The sequence below is a fragment of the Gobio gobio genome, assembly GCF_949357685.1.
Source record: "Gobio gobio genome assembly, chromosome: 19".
NCBI lineage: Eukaryota > Metazoa > Chordata > Actinopteri > Cypriniformes > Gobionidae > Gobio > Gobio gobio.
The window spans coordinates 30,894,757-30,913,629 of NC_137112.1; positions in this window are offsets into that span (position 1 = coordinate 30,894,757).

Here is an 18,873-nt window from a genome sequence, read left to right on the forward strand (position 1 = left end):
GTGAGCATTGCTTCGTGCCATTAAGTGACAATTGAATTTTGCTGATATATCGAGTATGGGATTTCTGATTAAGCCATAAAATCAGGCCATTTTAAAATGGCAGCGTGATAATCATTAGAACTTCTGGATTTCCATGCATTACCATTAAATTAACATTGACTTAACATAACTTTGGATGACTGCTCCTCCTACACATTTGCCTTCAGAAGCATTAATAATGAACCACTCTGTCCAGTGATGACAACACTTAACTGATAGAAAGTTTCCGAGCCTTTTTACACATATTTAAATGAGCCATGAATTTCTTTCCCATAACCCAGTGAAAGGTCAGTGTACTCAAAGGGCATATGGCATAATTAAAACATAAGGGCTCCACTAATGACGATTCTCTGGGAGGGGATTAAAAGCTAAAGACCATACTTTTTTTTAGGAAATTACAATTGGGTAATGAGATTAAAAATGTCATAAGAGTGTTCTCTGTAAATTATCTTGGGAGATTTTACAATTCCAACTATTTTATGAATTAATCAATTGATTGTTGCAAATAATTTGGTTTATTTTTACCAGGACTATCAGTCAATTTAACATTGTAATTGAATTAATTGCAATTGATTGCATATTAATATCTGTAGAGAAAAGAGAAAAGTTAATATATTATTATACTACCAACTTGCAATCCATGTTGCAAAGTCTGTCCATCAGTTCCAATTAAGAGCCTTCCACTCAGGATGTGGTGTATTATTCCATCCACAATATTTTTTAATTGTTTATGATAATACACATCAGACAGACATCTTTTATCTGTTGCATCACATCTTGTTTTTTTTAAAGCATCTTACGCCATGGGTGCCACAATTTGTCACGCTAAAATATGTTAACTTTTAGAAGTCAGTGTCAGTGAAAGACACATTTTGAAACTTTTTTATGGAATGAAATGAGCACTAAATTGACTGCACTTATATTTATAGTACAGTGAAAGTCATAAAATGAAGGGAAAACTGTTCGGTTCGATCTCTAACCTCTACAGCATGTGCATTAGCGCACGCCACAGCTCTTTTGGTTCTGATCTCATTTATTAACCTCTTGCCCATTTTAAAGACAGATACATACTGACAGTTTATCAGTGCTCTTCCATTTGTTTCAATCAGTACAACTCCAGCTCGCAGCCTAGCTCGGTCTCTGCTTCTTGGTTACGCATTGCATACTAATGGTGAATATGCTCCGATTTATCTATTCTTCATGTACCAAAATTGTGTACGAGTATCTCTCTGCGGTTTCAATAAGTCAGCACAGAGAGAGAGTAAGCAGAGACACCGGAGAGAGTGAGAGCTGTAGGGGATTGGAACTCTCTGCGGCCGTGTCTATCAATTAGTGCTCTGATTAATCCCTTGCTTTAATCTCATCAAGCAGAACACTGCTAATTACCCACAGACGAGAAGAGAGAGGGATGAAGAAAGAGCAAAACCGTAAGAGCCTGTGTCATTAGACGCAAGAAGGGGTGGTAATAGAGGGAAAGAGGGAGGAAAGGGAAGGGGGGAGCAAAAAGTAAAAGGGAGGGAGATCATATAAGATGGTAGGCCTATCTATGTTTGGAGGAAGACAATGAAAACCTATGACTTGTTAAACAAGACATTTAAAATAATGTACTAAAGTACAGGCTTGTGTTTAAGGGTGTGTTCACACTTGTAGTTCGGTTTGCTTGGTTCGTTAAGTCCGGACCAAAACGAAAAAAACGTTTAGTTCTGGTCTGATTAGCGTTCAGATTGGCATTTTCATCACTGAACAACCCTAAAGATACCGAACCTGAAGGCATATGGATACGTTCACAACTTGTTTGGTCGGCTTTTATGACGTAGGGGAGAGCGGGGCACAACCTAACGCTTTTTGACTTTCTCAGTTTGTGTAAATCCACTTGGGGTTCAGAGTATTTATTTTTTCCCACATTAATTGCACACATGTCTAGTACAATTATGTGGTTTTGTTTCATCAATACAGTGTATACGTTTTTCTTGATTCATCCCGAAAGAATGAAAGTGAAATGTGACAACATGCCCCATAGGTGGGGTACATTGTACCATTATTAACTTAAATTAATTATTAATAAATACAATTATTAACTTTTTTAAATAAAATGGCATTTTTTAATCATTAAAAATATAAGCATTTTTGAGTTTGACTACAAACACATCTCTAAATACAGCTATACAGCATAGTTCAAAACATAATAATAATTCATAATTTCTGAACATTAACTCTCAGACATTATTCACCCTTTTCTTATGGTTTCTCAAAATAATTCATAAAAGTATAGGATATAATGGCATATTTCTAATAGGGGCTCATTGTAACGCAGTGTTATAACACACCCCATCTGCACAACTGGGATTTAAATCGCGGCTCGTGTCTTCTGCTGGTTAGATCAGCATTAAAGAACGATCTCAACTGTTAAATTACAGATATAAGATTAAAATAATATCGGATTTGTCTTATTTTAAATAAACGCAAAAAACAGAGATGAAAACTAAACTTAAGTAAGAAATTTACTTTTGCTATGGTTAAATACATGTTCAGTAATATCTTCCATGGATTTTTTAATTTTGGCGCTATTTTTCCTCTAAATAATGTTGAAATGGCAACTAGTAAATACACTGTTTCGTCATTCTGGCATGTGTGGAAAGGGTTAAAACATGCGTGTTACAAGTAACCCCACGTTAGGTTGTGCCTCGTGCTCCCCTATTGCCTATTTTGAGATGGAACTCACCAAACATCCAAAACAATTATATGAAGTGTAATTTGATTGCTTAGTTTGTCTCACGTACATTAGAATACATGGAGGGGCGGGGGTTATGATCACCTGAGGGACGATCGAGACGTTTTGGCTAACACGAGTGTGGCAGGCTTGATAGCCTACATGTGATGGTATTCTGATCAGCTGAGATCTCGGGAAGAGCTTATAAAATGTGTAAACGAGCCAAAACAGCGGCGGGAATCCCTCCGTCACACTCACAAACAATCTGCTGCGTTGACTCCACGGTGTGACACGGTCCTCATGTCTATACTGAACTATGATGGGCAATATGATGAGAAAAACCCAATATGCGTGAGCATTCTGTCCTTTTTAGGGTCTCATCTTCATGTTTTTGGTTCATTTACATTGGTCTGTGTTGCGTTCTCATTTAAACCACACCAGAGTTTGTTCGGAAGCGGACCAAGACCCATCTTTTCAGCGGTCTCGATCCGCTTGTTTGGTGTGCTGATGGCACAACTCCGTTCTAACAGAGTTCGTGTTTTTGGAATCGCACCATAATTCGTTTAAATCGAACCAAACATGCCATGTGTGAACGCACCCTAAAGGCCTGTACACACTGGGATTTTTCAAGATGTTTTTCGGCGCGTCTTGAGTGTTCACACCCAAGCGATTTTCACTGGCGATGCACCAAGTGAACGTGCAAATTTGCTAACTGGCAAGCAGCATTAGCAGCTCATCTTCTTCTTTGTGTACGTACTTTTTCTTCGTTGTATCAATGTGTGCTCGGCAAGACCGTTTTGTGCTCAAGTCTTATTTTACTGTAACTTCAGCAGCTCCAGGTGTGTGAACAAAAGCGCCGATCTCCTTGGTCGGCCAGTTTTTAACGCGCCGCGTCAAAACAAAAAAACTAACCAAAGGCGTTTTTTTTTAAAAATAAGCTTTTACACCTGGAGTTTTGCGCGTCGGTGTGCACACTCACATTGGCACCCTTTGTTTAGTCACGAGGCGTTAAACGTCAGCGATAAACGCGCGTGAAAATCACCCCGGGGTGAACAGGCCTTTAGTCAAGTTTTGTACAATTAAATGGACTAAAGTGACTCTTAGTAGTCACTTTAAGACAATGTACAGGTAAAATCAACAAATATCAAAAGAAACAATATCAACCTAGACCATTACAATGTACAAACACAAATGCCCCAGCAACAAGACAAACAATTAAATAATATTAATACCATAGTCCTTTTAGGTCATTTTCGATAGATGAAAGATGGCGCTAATTGAGTTTGTATAAAATGAGAGCGTGAATCTGTAGTAAGATACGAGAGGCATGAAAGTAGCATCGTTTTCTATTATTCAGTGAAATTCAGCGTTGTCATGTACAACAGAAAATATTAGGAAATGTGCTCTGATCTATGATAAAAGTAATATAGAGAGAGATCAGTGGAAAATCGAACTGCTGAATACTGCGATTGACCTTTCACAATCAGGTATTTTAGAGAACTGATTTGTGAACAAATGGTTTGGTCCAGTTTTGTGAATTACAATTGTAATTACATGGAAAAGAATAAAAATATCTTATTTTGTGTTCAATAGAAGAATTAAAGGCCTGCAGGTTTGGAATGAGATAGGAGCCAGCCATTATTAAAGGATTTTTTTCACCCCAGAATGAAAATTCGATTCTCAAAGAAAAGTGTTTAAATGAAGTTATAAGATGAATTTCCTTCATATAGTCAGTTTTCAGGCAGCCGAGCCATGGCGGCAGGAAAATATAGTAAGGCACTGATGGATTGTTCTCTCCCGAATACAAACTTAACAGGTGGCTTGCGGCCAATGTTGTGTATGTTATTAATAATGTTTGCCCTTTCAAATACACTTAAACATATTTTACTTTACTCAATAAAGGCCTAGATTTCCAAGGCCATGAACGAGAACAAATCAATTTGAAAATGATTTGGACAGTGTACATGTGCCTGCGTACATTACTGAATGGAGTGTCTTGATTGAATGTTTACAGGTAAGTGCTGGGAGCATCCTGAAAAAAAAACTAAATCACTTTGCGGCTTTGCTGACTCAGCTATTGTGAGATGCAAGTCAATCACAGAAAGTGTTTCAGCTATGTAAATAAATGGAATACAAAGACGCCTTGCCGATTATTTGTCAATGTCTGCTGTAATGGCCGTCTCACTAAACCATCATTCAGCATTATATGTACATACTGTGAAGTAGATTGTAATATCTCATCAAAAATGAAGACAGCGTGTCACCTTTGGACAATCATTAAAAAAATATTAAACACAATTTATCAGATTACTACCCAGTTATATTTGGCAGCTGGTAACTGTTTTTGCTAACATAACTTTGAGATGGAACTAGTCACTAGGGTGATGTTTAAATCCTGATTCAGCAACGTGACAATCCATACCAAAGTCAAAACGCAGCATTAGCAGAACTCTGAAATTCCTCTGGGATGCTAAAGTTGGTTCTTCCCACAGTGGGCGTGTCTCAAGAGATACAACTAATTGGCTTTGGCCAAACATACAATCTCTGTGGATCTGGATTCTGTTGTTACATATATATACACACACACACACACACACACACATTTCAGCTGGAAGGTTGTCATACTGTTCTACTTCAATAATATAATTTTGCTGAGTCTGATGAATTACATTTAGTCTATTTTGTGTTTTTGCGAGGAGGTGAGCGATTTGACGTCAAATGCAGTAGAAAACAACCGCCCACAAAAAGTCTGCTGAGTTTCAAGTATCGGTGGAAGAACTTTGATGAAGTCTTCATAAAACAAAATGTGATGTAATCTGGGAATCATATTAGTCACATGAAGTTGTACAGTAGGAAAACTGACAAAACTAAGTTTAAAAGGGGGATAAACAATGGGTATTTCAGGGGATAAACAATGCTAAGATTTGTTTTGTAGATATAAATTATCTACAGAAAAGCTTATTTACATAATGTAACACCTGACCTGTATTTGTAACCGGCATGCTCACAGCATGTTTTTAATATGGTGCAGGTTTTGTTTTAGACGCTTTAGAGTACATTGTATATATATACACTCACCTAAAGGATTATTAGGAACACCATACTAATACTGTGTTTGACCCCCTTTCGCCTTCAGAACTGCCTTAATTCTATGTGGTATTGATTCAACAAGGTGCTAAGAGCATTCTTTAGAAATGTTGGCCCATACTGATAGGATAGCATCTTGCAGTTGATGGAGATTTGTGGGATGCACATCCAGGGCACGAAACTCCCGTTCCACCACATCCTAAAGATGCTCTATTGGGTTGAGATCTGGTGACTATGGGGGCCATTTAAATACAGTGAACTCATTGTCATGTTCAAGAAACCAATTTGAAATGATTCGAGCTTTGTGACATGGTGCATTATCCTGCTGGAAGTAGCCATCAGAGGATGGGTACATGGTGGTCATAAAGGATGGACATGATCAGAAACAATGCTCAGGTAGGCCGTGGCATTTAAACGATGCCCAATTGGCACTAAGGGGCCTAAAGTGTGCAAAGAAAACATCCCCCACACCATTACACCACCACCACCAGCCTGCACAGTGGTAACAAGGCATGATGGATCCATGTTCTTATTCTGTTTACGCCAAATTTTGACTCTACCATCTGAATGTCTCAACAGAAATCGAGACTCATCAGACCAGGCAACATTTTTCCAGTCTTCAATTGTCCAATTTTGGTGAGCTCGGGCAAATTGTAGTCTCTTTTTCCTATTTGTAGTGGAAATGAGTGGTACTGGTGGGGTCATCTGCTGTTGTAGCCCATCCGCCTCAAGGTTGTGCGTGTTGTGGCTTCACAAATGCTTTGCTGCATACCTCGGTTGTAACGAGTGGTTATTTCAGTCAAAGTTGCTCTTCTATCAGCTTGACTCAGTCGGCCCATTCTCCTCTGACCTCTAGCATCAACAAGGCATTTTCGCCCACAGGACTGCCGCATACTGGATGTTTTCCCTTTTCACCCCATTCTTTGGAAACCCTAGAAATGGTTGTGCATGAAAATCCCAGTAACTGAGCAGATTGTGAAATACTCAGACCGGCCCGTCTGACACCAACAACCATGCCACGCTCAAAATTGCTTAAATCACCTTTCTTTCCCATTCTGACATTCAGTTTGGAGTTCAGGAGATTGTCTTGACCAGGATCACACCCCTAAATGCATTGCAGCAACTGCCATGTGATTGGTTGATTAGATAATTGCATTAATGAGAAATTGAACAGGTGTTCCTAATAATCCTGTAGGTGAGTGTATATATATATTAAAACACCCTAACCCTAACCCTATATATATATCGGTTGCGAGCTACCAGTAACTTGTGGCCTGGTTGGAAGTAGCAAGCCAAGACATACTTTTCATCCAATCAGCTAATATACACAGGTGCCCCGCCCCCTCTAATGCAACTAAACTATTTATTTGACACATCAGTTTTTAAAATGTAAAACTGTTTACATTTTTTTTTTTTTTTAAATGCCAGTCACATTACAAGCAATGAACATAACAATAGTAATTTCCAAAATATGGTATGCCAAAAACCGAATGTCTATTTACAACAAGTGCAAATGGTGCCTTGTTGGCAAGTGCTATTCGCACTTGCTCCACCTAACAATGCCTGGTTAGGCCAAACAAGATACAAAAAAAGACACGTGTATTTCAGCGTCTTCAGTGTTGTTCTCAGTAAAGCGTAAGGCTCAAGGATCTAGGTTGACGCGATCGCTCTTCTCCCTTTTCCCATCACATATCACATCCGAGGAATGTAAAAAAAAAAAAAATTTACATTTTAAAAAATGTTCTAAAAAGTGGAAATAAAGTGCCTAATGAAATGTTTAATAATAATAAAAGTATTTATTGGGTAGGGTTAAGGTTAGGTGTAGGGAGGGATTTTATTGTCCCATTAAGCGCGGCATCCATTTAATAAATATAATGATTTACACTCTGTTATTATTGCATCCTGTTAATTTACAACAATACTGAGGTGCAAATAGTATGTATCTGTCAAAATAAAGTATAGCACCTAATGACTATTTACACATATTGCAAAAAACTACTACTTTTACATGCTGTAAATAGAATATATCACTATTTTCACGTAGTTTGTAGCCTGGATGCCAGCCAAACTTAGCCCCGCCCACAACATTTGATTTCGGGAAATTCGGTCTGGGCTTGATCCGTTGTGGAGCAACTATGCTCGAACCAGAGCTGTTCGGACCAATCAAATTGTCAGGGCGGGCTTTATACGATGATGGACAGATGATCAACAGTAACGTAATCATCCATGTCACCAAAGAGCGATTGGGTTGGGATTTGTTCTAATCCTAAACGGAGAACTTGTTCGTATATGCATTCACCTTTACTATTTCTCTTAAAAATGATGATCGTGTTGGTAAGTACTCCGTGTATCCTTAAATTCTTTTTTACAACACCGACAAAGATCGTTTACACTCATCTTCTTCTTCCAGCATGCATGCCGTTAAGTTCTGTTGACAACTATGCAGCGCTCAAGTCACTTACTCCGTTGCTCTGATTGGTTGTAGGTCTATCCAATTGAGTGCAGAGGCATTTTCTTCCCTGGTTCGGTTGAAACACCCCTCATAATCACAGCCCAATGGAGCAGTATCAGGCTCATATTCTGTCAAGAATCTGAGTATGAAGACATCAGGCTACTTAGTATGCTATTTCACTTAGTAAAAAGCATCTACAGCTATTTGCACAGTGTAAATATCATCCATCGCTAAGAAAATATGCTATTTTCACTTAGTGTAAATAGAATCTATCACTATTTGCACAGTGAAATAGCATCTATTGTTAAACAAATAAATACTACAAGTAGATGACATATGACAACACTTTACAATAAAGAACATTTCTTAATATTAGTTACTGTATTAACTGACATGAACAACATTTTTAATGTTAGTTAATACAATACAGTCATTCATTGTTCATGTTACTTCACAGTGCATTTCTGCATTAACGTAAACAATTACAACTTTTGATTTTAATAATGTATTAGGTGTAAACAGGTATGATATCAGCATACAAATAATTATATTGCTTTACTATTTTTCAACCCAAGCAGTAACTCAATGTTTAATTTCTATCTGAAATAACAAAAAGTAAAAAAAAAAAAGTAACTGTTTATGTGCATTTCCCCAATCAAACAAAGACAAACAATAAAGGCCACATTTGGTGGTAATCTGTGTCTATTAACATTAAAAAAATACGGCCCCTGATACATTTAGCATCTGCTTTAATGTCTTGTATTACCATCATCATCCTTCCTACTACATAACTTTTGATAAAAGTTTGAAATATAATTGGAAATTTTAACAGGATCTTCAGACATCTAGTTTCGTTTTATCTAAATAAATAAAAAATACCACCATGTTTGACCATGGAGATTGTGTTCTTCTGCTCATAAGCTTTGTCTTCTTTTGCACCAGACATATCGATGATCTGTAGGTCCAAAATGTTCCAGTTTGGTCACATGATCAATCCATAAAACATTCTTCTAGAACTCCACAGGTCTATCCAAATTCATTTTAGCATATTCAAGTCAGCCTATGTTCTTCTTGGTCAAGAATGGCAAATTCTTATATTTCATGTACTCCCAATTGGTGCCATACTTATTTGACCTTCTTGCATTGTTCCAGCAACTTTTTTTAAACAAGCCATTTTCCAATATTGCCCTACTTAATAACCAGTTTGTTCTTATTTTATTATTACCAATATTTCCAGATAACTAAATAAATGAGCCTACTTTATGGTCAGTAAGGACAGATGTTTCCACAGTAGCCTGGCTGACTTGATTTCCTAGTATCCTAGACTTTTGTTTAGTTGGGTTTCTGATCCTTTAAATATCAATTAAATCCAATCCTAAACACAAATTGTGTAATTAATTGAAATTATTTGATCTATTTTCAAGGTGGAATACAGTCTAAATTATAGTCCTAAATATAATCATAATCTCCTCCAAGAACTAGTTTAGTATCATGAAAACGGTCCAAGATGTTTCTGATTTTGTTTCTTACACCACTGTTGGTTGCATATATATTCCCTAACACAAATTGCAGGTTGAATTCAACAATCGAAAAAACCATCTACCCAAGGAATGTGAATAACTTTTTCCTCTAAATTCACCCTTCAAAATTGCAGCACCAGCGGAATGATTGCTTCCATATGACATCCACATATTGCTGCCCCACTGGCTCTTCAAAACAGAAAGTCTGATTCAGATGTGTCTGGATGAAATAAAAATAGATCACTTTTATTTTAACAAAATTTCTCACACCTCTAACATTAAGAGAGAAAACAGCGAGTGAACCCATACTCACAGAAGAACTTAAAAAAAAAAAAGTTTACATCTACAAACCCCTCTGCATAGCATTAATGTTTACCTGGTAGCATACAAGCATACAAAAATCTCCTTCCCATCAGTGGCGGCTGGTCAATAGAGGGCGCTGGGGCGCCGCCCCCATCAAAATTCCAGAAATATACATGTATACAAAAATTATATAAAAGTGAAATAAAAATAAAATAGTTTACTCATACGATGTGCTGGCTGTTAGTAAGAGCCTCAGCATTTAATAAAAACTGGCTTTGATGGGTTTACTATTTTATATGTTCTTCAATATGTTTCATGCGGTTTCATGCGTGAGGGATGCCGGACAAATGGATGTCTATCTGAGTCTAAAAAATACGGGCAGCATGTGACCTGAAGCTGGTATCTAATTGGTTCTTAAAGATTCTCCTCCGGACGCAGGTTGTTGCGTCCCTGGCGAATCAGAATTGGATGCGTGTTATTTTATCCAATCTGATTGGTTCTCGTCACCTGTCATTCAACTTTACACTCTTGGCCACTAAAGCGAAAGTGCGCGGGCGACACAGTCACTCCGACTCCACCAAAACCTTATTAGGATGATCAGTTTCGTGGAGATGGCAGCAGTTAAACCAAATTCTTTCACAAGGCGTTCATTGGAAGAAAAAAAAATATTAAGGATCCCAAACCAGACCAACGCGATTTACAAATCCAGCAGCAGGCCAGTGACAGAGAACGCAGCTGGACTCAGAGCTTCACAAGCTTGTTATGAGAAACGTAGGTGGCTGGCTGGATGTGTTGTTAGCACTGCTCTTTATTGCTTTCCCTGTCTTTTATTTCTAAGTGTCGGTACTGAAGTTTTGTGGACAACAACGGGGGTAAGACACCTCAAATATCTAACTGAAAAATGCAAACGTCATGACACTACTGAGATGACTGACTCTAATCAGAGAGTCATTGAGAAATTTGCTGGCCAGAAAGAAAGGAGAGCAAAATGTATGTTCAAGTAGTCAACATGCTTTTTTATTCTTTTGTTTTTCCTTTCCTCATTCAATTTTACGTGGGAAATGAATGTGTAAAAAGATAAAAGTGAAGACACTGTTTTCTCTTTAATGCTTGAATTTAGTCAACATGCATCTTGATACTGCCCCCCCCCCCCCAACCACCCCCAAACCCCCCCCACACAATTATCATCATCCGCCACTGCTTCCCATACACAAACGCTCTGGTCCTGACAAAATAAGCCCTTCTTCCTACTTTTTGTGTAGCTTCGACACTTGGCCACAGCCGACTCCTGAGTTTTTTATCAATTGCCATCAGATCTTAAAGGGTTAGTTCACCCAAAAATGAAAATTCTGTCATTAATTACTCACCCTCACGTCGTTCGAGACCCGTAAGACCTCCGTTCATATTCGGAACACAAATGAAGATATTTTTGTTGAAAGCTGATGGCTGAGAAAGGCCTCCATTGGCATTCAGTACACTTATACTCCCAAGACGGATAAAAGGCACTCAAAACATCGTTACAAAGTCCATCTCACCACAGTGACTCTACAATAATCTTACGATGCGACGACAATAGTTTTTGTGCGCAAAAAAAATCAAAATAACACCTTTTTCCAACTTGTTACTGCCTTCCGTGTGTGCCTCCACAACGCATGCGCGAGAATATGACGCAGATCCGGCGTTCGGACAGATGACCCAGAAGTGATTTGTTTACAATCAGAGGAAGACGCGCGTATCTCAGCTGTTGGATTCTACATTGATCGTGCTTTAGGTCTCGGCGTGGTTCTCAAAATGGGGTTAGAGTGTGCATTTCATGGAATCCCGAGCCCCGGCGCTACGTCATATTCTCGCGCATGCGTCGTGGAGGCACACGCGGAAGGCAATAACAAGCTGGATAAAGGTGTTATTTTGATTTTTTTTTGCGCACAAAAACTATTGTCGTCGCATCGTAAGATTATTGTAGAGTCACTGTGGTGAGATGGACTTTGTAATGACATTTTAAGTGCCTTTTATCGGTCTTGGGAGTATAAGTGTACTGAATGCCAATGGAGGCCTAACTGAAGCCTTTCTCAGCCATCAGCTTTCAACAAAATAATCTTAATTTGTGTTCCGAATATGAACGGAGGTCTTACAGGTCTCGAACGACATAAGGGTGAGTAATTAATGACAGAATTTTCATTTTTGGGTGAACTAACCCTTTAAGCAAACTTCAGCTTATTTTCTTTTAGAAAGCTGCTTTTCTTTGCACTTTTCCACAATACGTCTCTGATATGACTGGATCTGAACAGGAGAATCAGCTCTTGGCTTCTAGATCACGTTGAGCCTCCTTCCCACGCGATGATGAACCATGTCAACTTTCAGCGCAGATGTCCACGACCTTCATGTTCGTCAAGAACCTAAAGCTTCAAGTTCCAGCGCCTTCTATCTCTTCATTTTATTCACTTTAACTTCCAGATCCAGTATGTTCTTTTCATTGCTACTGCTGGCTTTTTATTGATTTTTTCCAAACTGTCAGCTCTTTCATAATTTTTTTCTGCCAGTATTCTGACAATGTTGTTTTGCAGGTCAGGAGGGATGGCTCTTTCTTTGAAACAGGGGTATGCAGAGCCGAATCAAGTTCGGTTTCACGTTGCTGTTGGATTTGTGCATAGTTACGCACTTCAATGATTTCCTGTTCAGCATCCCTCCACACCTCCACATCTTTGTTTGTGTTTTCCAGCCATAGCTTGCTGGGATGTTAAATAGCATGCACTTTAACAGCGATTTAAACTTACTAATGAGATGTATTGACACCAAATACAGCTCAAAAGTGGAAGAAACAAGATGATTGAATTACTACTAGATCAAGATGGTCGCCATCTTGGCCACCCGATTAGAAAAAGAAAAACAAACTATGGGGAAAGCCCTATTCGGACGGGACTAGTTTTCTAAACAGCGTTTGAGTTACAATTCTTATCACTTGACGTCTGTGATTTTTATGTACCAATTCGGACGCGTCTAGCATTTCTGTGTTTATTACAGGGGTGGGAGTGTGTGGTTTTTTTTGGGCCGTGGTTGAGAGACAACGGGAATGGACTGGACGCACATGGTTAGAGAGAGGAAAGGAAGGTGGAAGAGGACAAGAAACGGAGATAACTCTGTGCCTTACCGGAGACCTTGCATCAGAGGTTTTTTCTCAAAAAAAAAATTTAAGTAAACTTCACGAGTTTATAGCAGTGGCTGTTTATAGTAAACTTGAGCAGAGAAATCCAGACAAGAATCTTACTCTTACCTGACCCTGATATTAAAATGTGCAGTTTCCGCAATTTGGCTCTATTTATTCATTTTATAATTTAATTTTTTCATCAAATACCATTTATATTGAAACAAAATTAAAATTGGTGCGCAAAGGTCAAAAAACACACAAGGAGAAGCGTGACAGACATTCGCATTCGGACAGGATTAGATTACTCAGAGGACTGTTGAGTTAGCCGACAGTAGGTTATTTGCTCTGGAATTTTTACAGAGGTTGTATGAGAAAAACACAGACTTGGCAGATTCGGACGGGATTAAAATCTTTCGAATTTCTCTAACGTCCCCCTGATTAACTAGTCCCGTCTGAATAGGGCTGAAGTCGAATTTTCAATCAAGCACATCATCACGCTTATACGGCTACAAGGCAGTATTAGCCAGAAAGCTTTGCATCAGGATGAGTAAAGACCGTTCAAGCAAAGAAAGGGGAAAAAAACTATTTTCATGAGGAATAGGGGAGTGAGTTTTTCTTAGCAAATGTAGGCAAAAGATGTGTGCGCCTAATGTGCGGCGCTTGCAAAAAGCGCTTGTATTCTCTTGGTCACTATAATCGTGATATGACATTTTCATACCGTTTCATCTCTAGTTATAATGCAAAAAAACCTATAGTTATGTGTAGACAACTACAGTATAATATACAAAGTACGGTTTTCCATAAAGAACTGTATTCTCTGATTCTGTTCTTTTCTCTGACATTAAAGAGTGAAGTGTGTACACAAAAACACTTTCAGGTGTATATCAGTTAGGATTGAGAGTTTTATTATTTTAGCTCTCCAATTAAATAAGGTTGGAGACGGTCTGGATGATCAGGATAGATATTAGATGATAAACCATCCCTACTGAATAAGTGCTTTTCATTGCCAATATTTTAGTGTCTGAAATGTATACTTGATGCGTGGTCTAAAATCGGTTTTAAAGCAGTAAAACACGCATTTAGGAGATATGCTGACTCAAGTAGGCCCTGTGAGGCCCTTTTGGATGTTCTGCAATTGAGTTTGATACAATCATTTTCTGTCCATGGAACTGCGATGGGAAATCAGTTTGCCCCCTGCATATCCGATATTCATATTTATGATTTAGAGCAGGGATGGGCAACTTCGGTCCGGGAGGGCCACTGTACTGAAGAGTTTAGCTCCAATCCTGAACAAAACTCACCAACCTGTAGCTTTCTTGAGGTGTGTTTGATTAGGGTTGGAGCTAACTCTGCAGGACAGATGCCCTCCAGGACCAAAGTTGCCTATCTCCGATTTTGTTATGTTGTAACAAACACCTAAAAAAAAACCTTAGTGAGAAATTCCTTGCAACGCAGAGAATGCATAAGAACATTGAGGCGGCTACAAATATACTGAAATCAAAACAAACACTTTTGTCTTTGTAATAGCTTTCTTTTCAGATGAGCTGACATCACCCCATCCCTCCAGCGACCTGTTGTATAGAGAGCATTTTTCACAATCCAATCATTTCCCAATGGATAAAAATCTAGTCTTGTCCTACTTTGCTTCTCACTGAATGACCTTTTTCACTCAGAAATACATCTCATTTTGTTTGTAAAACGACTTTAAAATGTGAAAACACTTGTGTTGATCTTAAATCCTTTAGATTGAGGAGATTGTACATTCATTAGTGAAGTAGTCTATCTCAGTGTTTTGGGACAATGCCCAAAAAAATTTAAATCTTATCCCTTTTGTGCCATCTTTCTTCTTCTATAGTTTAATTAAATTCTATAATTATTTCTTATTTGAGGTAGGAACAGTGCTTTGAAGTAATAGCCATGTTTCAAGAGGAACACAGGGTCTTCTGGTTCATAGTTTTGGAATGGACAACAAGGGAACAAGAATAATCACTTTAGAACAATACGTTCACAAATCTTCTATAGCCCTTATTTTCAGTTTGGAGTCTGAGAGACCCTCAAGTCCCATTTAGCTCAAAAAATGGCAATTTTAGCTGCCTAAAATTGGTACAGGGTAATATTTTGTACTTTTGTATGAGTTTAATAAGTACCTGTAGGAGAATGGATTATAAACAAATTATGCGTGTTCTTGCTGGGGTCAAACACACGTAACATCACATAAAAAGTACATTCTGAACAGTTCTTTGTAGTAACAGAGGGTTAATGTCTGTCCTCCAGGTTTTAATTAGGCTGGAACATTTGAAGTGATAATATCAGATAAATCAACACCACTTATTTACATTAGCATGGTGAGGAGAATCTGGCGACTGCAGGTTTAGAGAAGTAGAATGGTTGAGAACATAAATGATGGATATTGAAACTGCATACCAATTTTCCTAATGGTCTGAATGAAATTATTTATAATTTCGTGGATTATGGGGTAAGAGACTATTTTAGGACTTCAATTATTAAGCAATTATAAAATCCCATTTTAACTAACATTTCAGGAAATTCAAGCAATGTTCAAGCAATTCAATGCAGTTAAATTCATCCTCACAAGCTGTATAGTGATTATACATGTGACAGTTTTAATGTATTTACTCTCATTTGCATGTATATGTATAGTTTAATTTATGTAAAACATGTATGTATTGTTCCTACACGCATTATAACAGTCATGAAACTAATTCCTAATTCTAATAAATAAGATTAATTTAATTGTAACTTCAACGTAATCATAATGCTTAAAGTCGGCGTGAAACAAAAATTGCGATTTCCTATTGTAACATACAGTACTGTGCAAAAGTCTTAGGCACGTTAGTATTTTTACACACACAAAATGGGTTTAAGCCAGTTATTTATATATTTTGCTGTAGTGTGTCAGTAGGAAATACCAGTTTACGTTTTTTATAAATTAATTGCCATTAATTGTAATAATCCAGTGAGATTTTTGTATGCATAAGGAGTCTGACAATAGTCGCTCCACACATGAAACATAAAAAACTTAGATGGACTAAATCCAGAAGAACTGTGGCAACGTCTCCAAGACACTTGAAGAAACATTCCTGCAAAGCTACATGAAAAACCATGTGCAAGTGACAAAAGCCGCTTTAAACGCAAAGGGTGGTCACACCAAATATCGATTTGATTTCGTTAATAGAAGTTAATTCATAAATAAAAGCTATTTATGACATTATTTTTGACAGCATTTTCACTTTACAGCATTTTTACACAAGTGCCTAAACCTTTCACAGCTTTGAAGGTAGGTTTTTTTAAGGTGTCTTGGAGACATTGCCTCAGTTTTTGTCTGTCTTCATGTAATCACTGACAGACTCGATGATGGTGAGATCAGATCATAGCGGCTGCTGTCAGACTTATTGTGCATAGAAAAAAATCTCACTGGATTATTACAATTAATAGCACAATGAAAGTTTGGAAATGTAAACTGATATTTCCTACTGACACACTAGAGTAAAATATATAAATACTTGGCTTAAAAACATTTTTCGTGTGAAAATACTAACGTGCCTAAGACTTTTGCACAGTACTGTATATTCGATTGAAAATGCAAAAAAAAAAAAGGTCTGCACAAAATTTTGGATGTTTCCTCTACAGACTGTCTTCTTTGGGTTTAAATGAAGATTTAAATGAAGATCTCTCATGTTTTTTTTTTTTTTTTTGTTTTCTTGGGACATTTATGAATATGTTCTTGCCTGATATATTGATCCCTTTATTATCTTTATTACTTATTATTTGTTGTTCCAGATGGAGTTGAACTGGAGTCTGTGGACTGATTGTTTGATTAAGATCAGCTGAAGATTAATAGCATTTATTATATAACCATTGAGTTGTTACACTGACGAAGGCAGACAGCCGTTTTTATCTCCTGCTTGAACCTAATAAAACTATTTTTAGAGTGCAGACGTGATACATAGGTCTTAGCACCTAATTAGCTGGGAGAGAGTGGTGAGTGCTTTGATTGGCATAAATTCGATTGAAACAGCTTCTCAAACAAGAAAAAATGTAGGGAGAAACTTGATTTTGTCCATTGGGAGTTGATTGGATGGTCGTGGTTTGCTATTGCTGTGATCTTATGTGAGTGACATCCGGGGAAGTTTTTTTGATTAAAGATTATGAGGGCACATGAATTAAAAAAAATAATAAAGATGTGCACAGATAGATAATTTATAATAAGTACTGCAATATTCCATAAAAAAAAGAAAAAAAAAAGCATTTTGATGTCATGGTGACTTTAAAGCTACAGTACGTGCGTGACCCCAGTCATGCCTGGAACATTTTGCTTTTCTTTTTTTCGACCGCACTAAGTGATCACTATAGTGAACAGCAGCTGTTGGACATTATCAACACAGCTAAAGCTCACAATTTCCATGGGCAGACAAACAATTACCATCAGGTAGAGCTGTGGCTGCGGTGCCACGTGACATGTGCTCAGACATGTGGTATCATCCAAATGAAAATATCTTGTTTATCCTTCCAGCTGAGACGCAGCTCATTAGACAGATAGAAATCAGCAAATGTACAGATCCGCTGTTTATATTCAATGTCAAATCTTCAAGTTTCCATCCATTAAAGGCAGAAACATCGAGCATGTCCTCATTTGCGGTTGCCCGTGTCCTGAAAGCACCATCCTGAGAGAATTTCCGTCATTTAAAGTATAAATTCACCAGCAACTTTGAGAGTGGATAACGATTGATTGTCTGTGTGCTTGCTTGTTTGTGTACGTTGCATCTCTGTTAATGGCTTCTTTTTTATCTGAGAACAGTGGGATCCATTAAATAGGACCAAAATAACAGTGGAAAGGCACAGTACTTTTTTTCCCTTGCACATTGTTGATGACAGAGCCTTTCCTGCAGGTCAGTGTTTTGATGGAGAATAAAGACGACAAGCGAGACATTTAAATGCTTTCAACTTGTTCGTGATGATTTTTTTTGGACCTCTGTCTGGAGGAATAATCACAAATCAACATGTTTTGATGCATTATGTCTTCAAAATATCAATTTAAACTATAATTACAGACTCAAACTGTCAATTAATAGAGACATTAGCGTAAACGGTTGATGGATGGTGTTTGGTTGTATTCGCGGGCTGTACACAGTTGAATCTAAACTTGGAAAGTTTGTCAAAATTGCATTATGAAAGTATGGATTTTGATGAGTGCACACTAAATATGATTTATTCCAAGGATAGCGCTAAATGTTTGGCGGTGAAAAAGTATTTGGCTCTAGCAGGAGCTGCAGTATTTGAAGAAACAAGCTGTTTTCAACTTCTTTCCTCAAAGCCTTTCAACGTTGCAACAGTGTGCTAGTTTTGATCCGTCGAGATCCTTGCTCGGGGAGGCCCAAGGCGTTGGATTCTTGCTGATGAAACTGTAGTGGTTAGACTCACACCGGCTCACCAGGGTGGAAACATTCTCCGGTTCAGTAAATGTAATTTCTCCTTTGGGTCATTGCCCGACTGCAGGACTGCTGAGGTGGTACGTTCAACGCGCTTTCATGCAGAAAGGCTAAATATTCTTCATAGATTCCCCTTTATTTCAGAAACGATTTCATCTTTGTTTGGA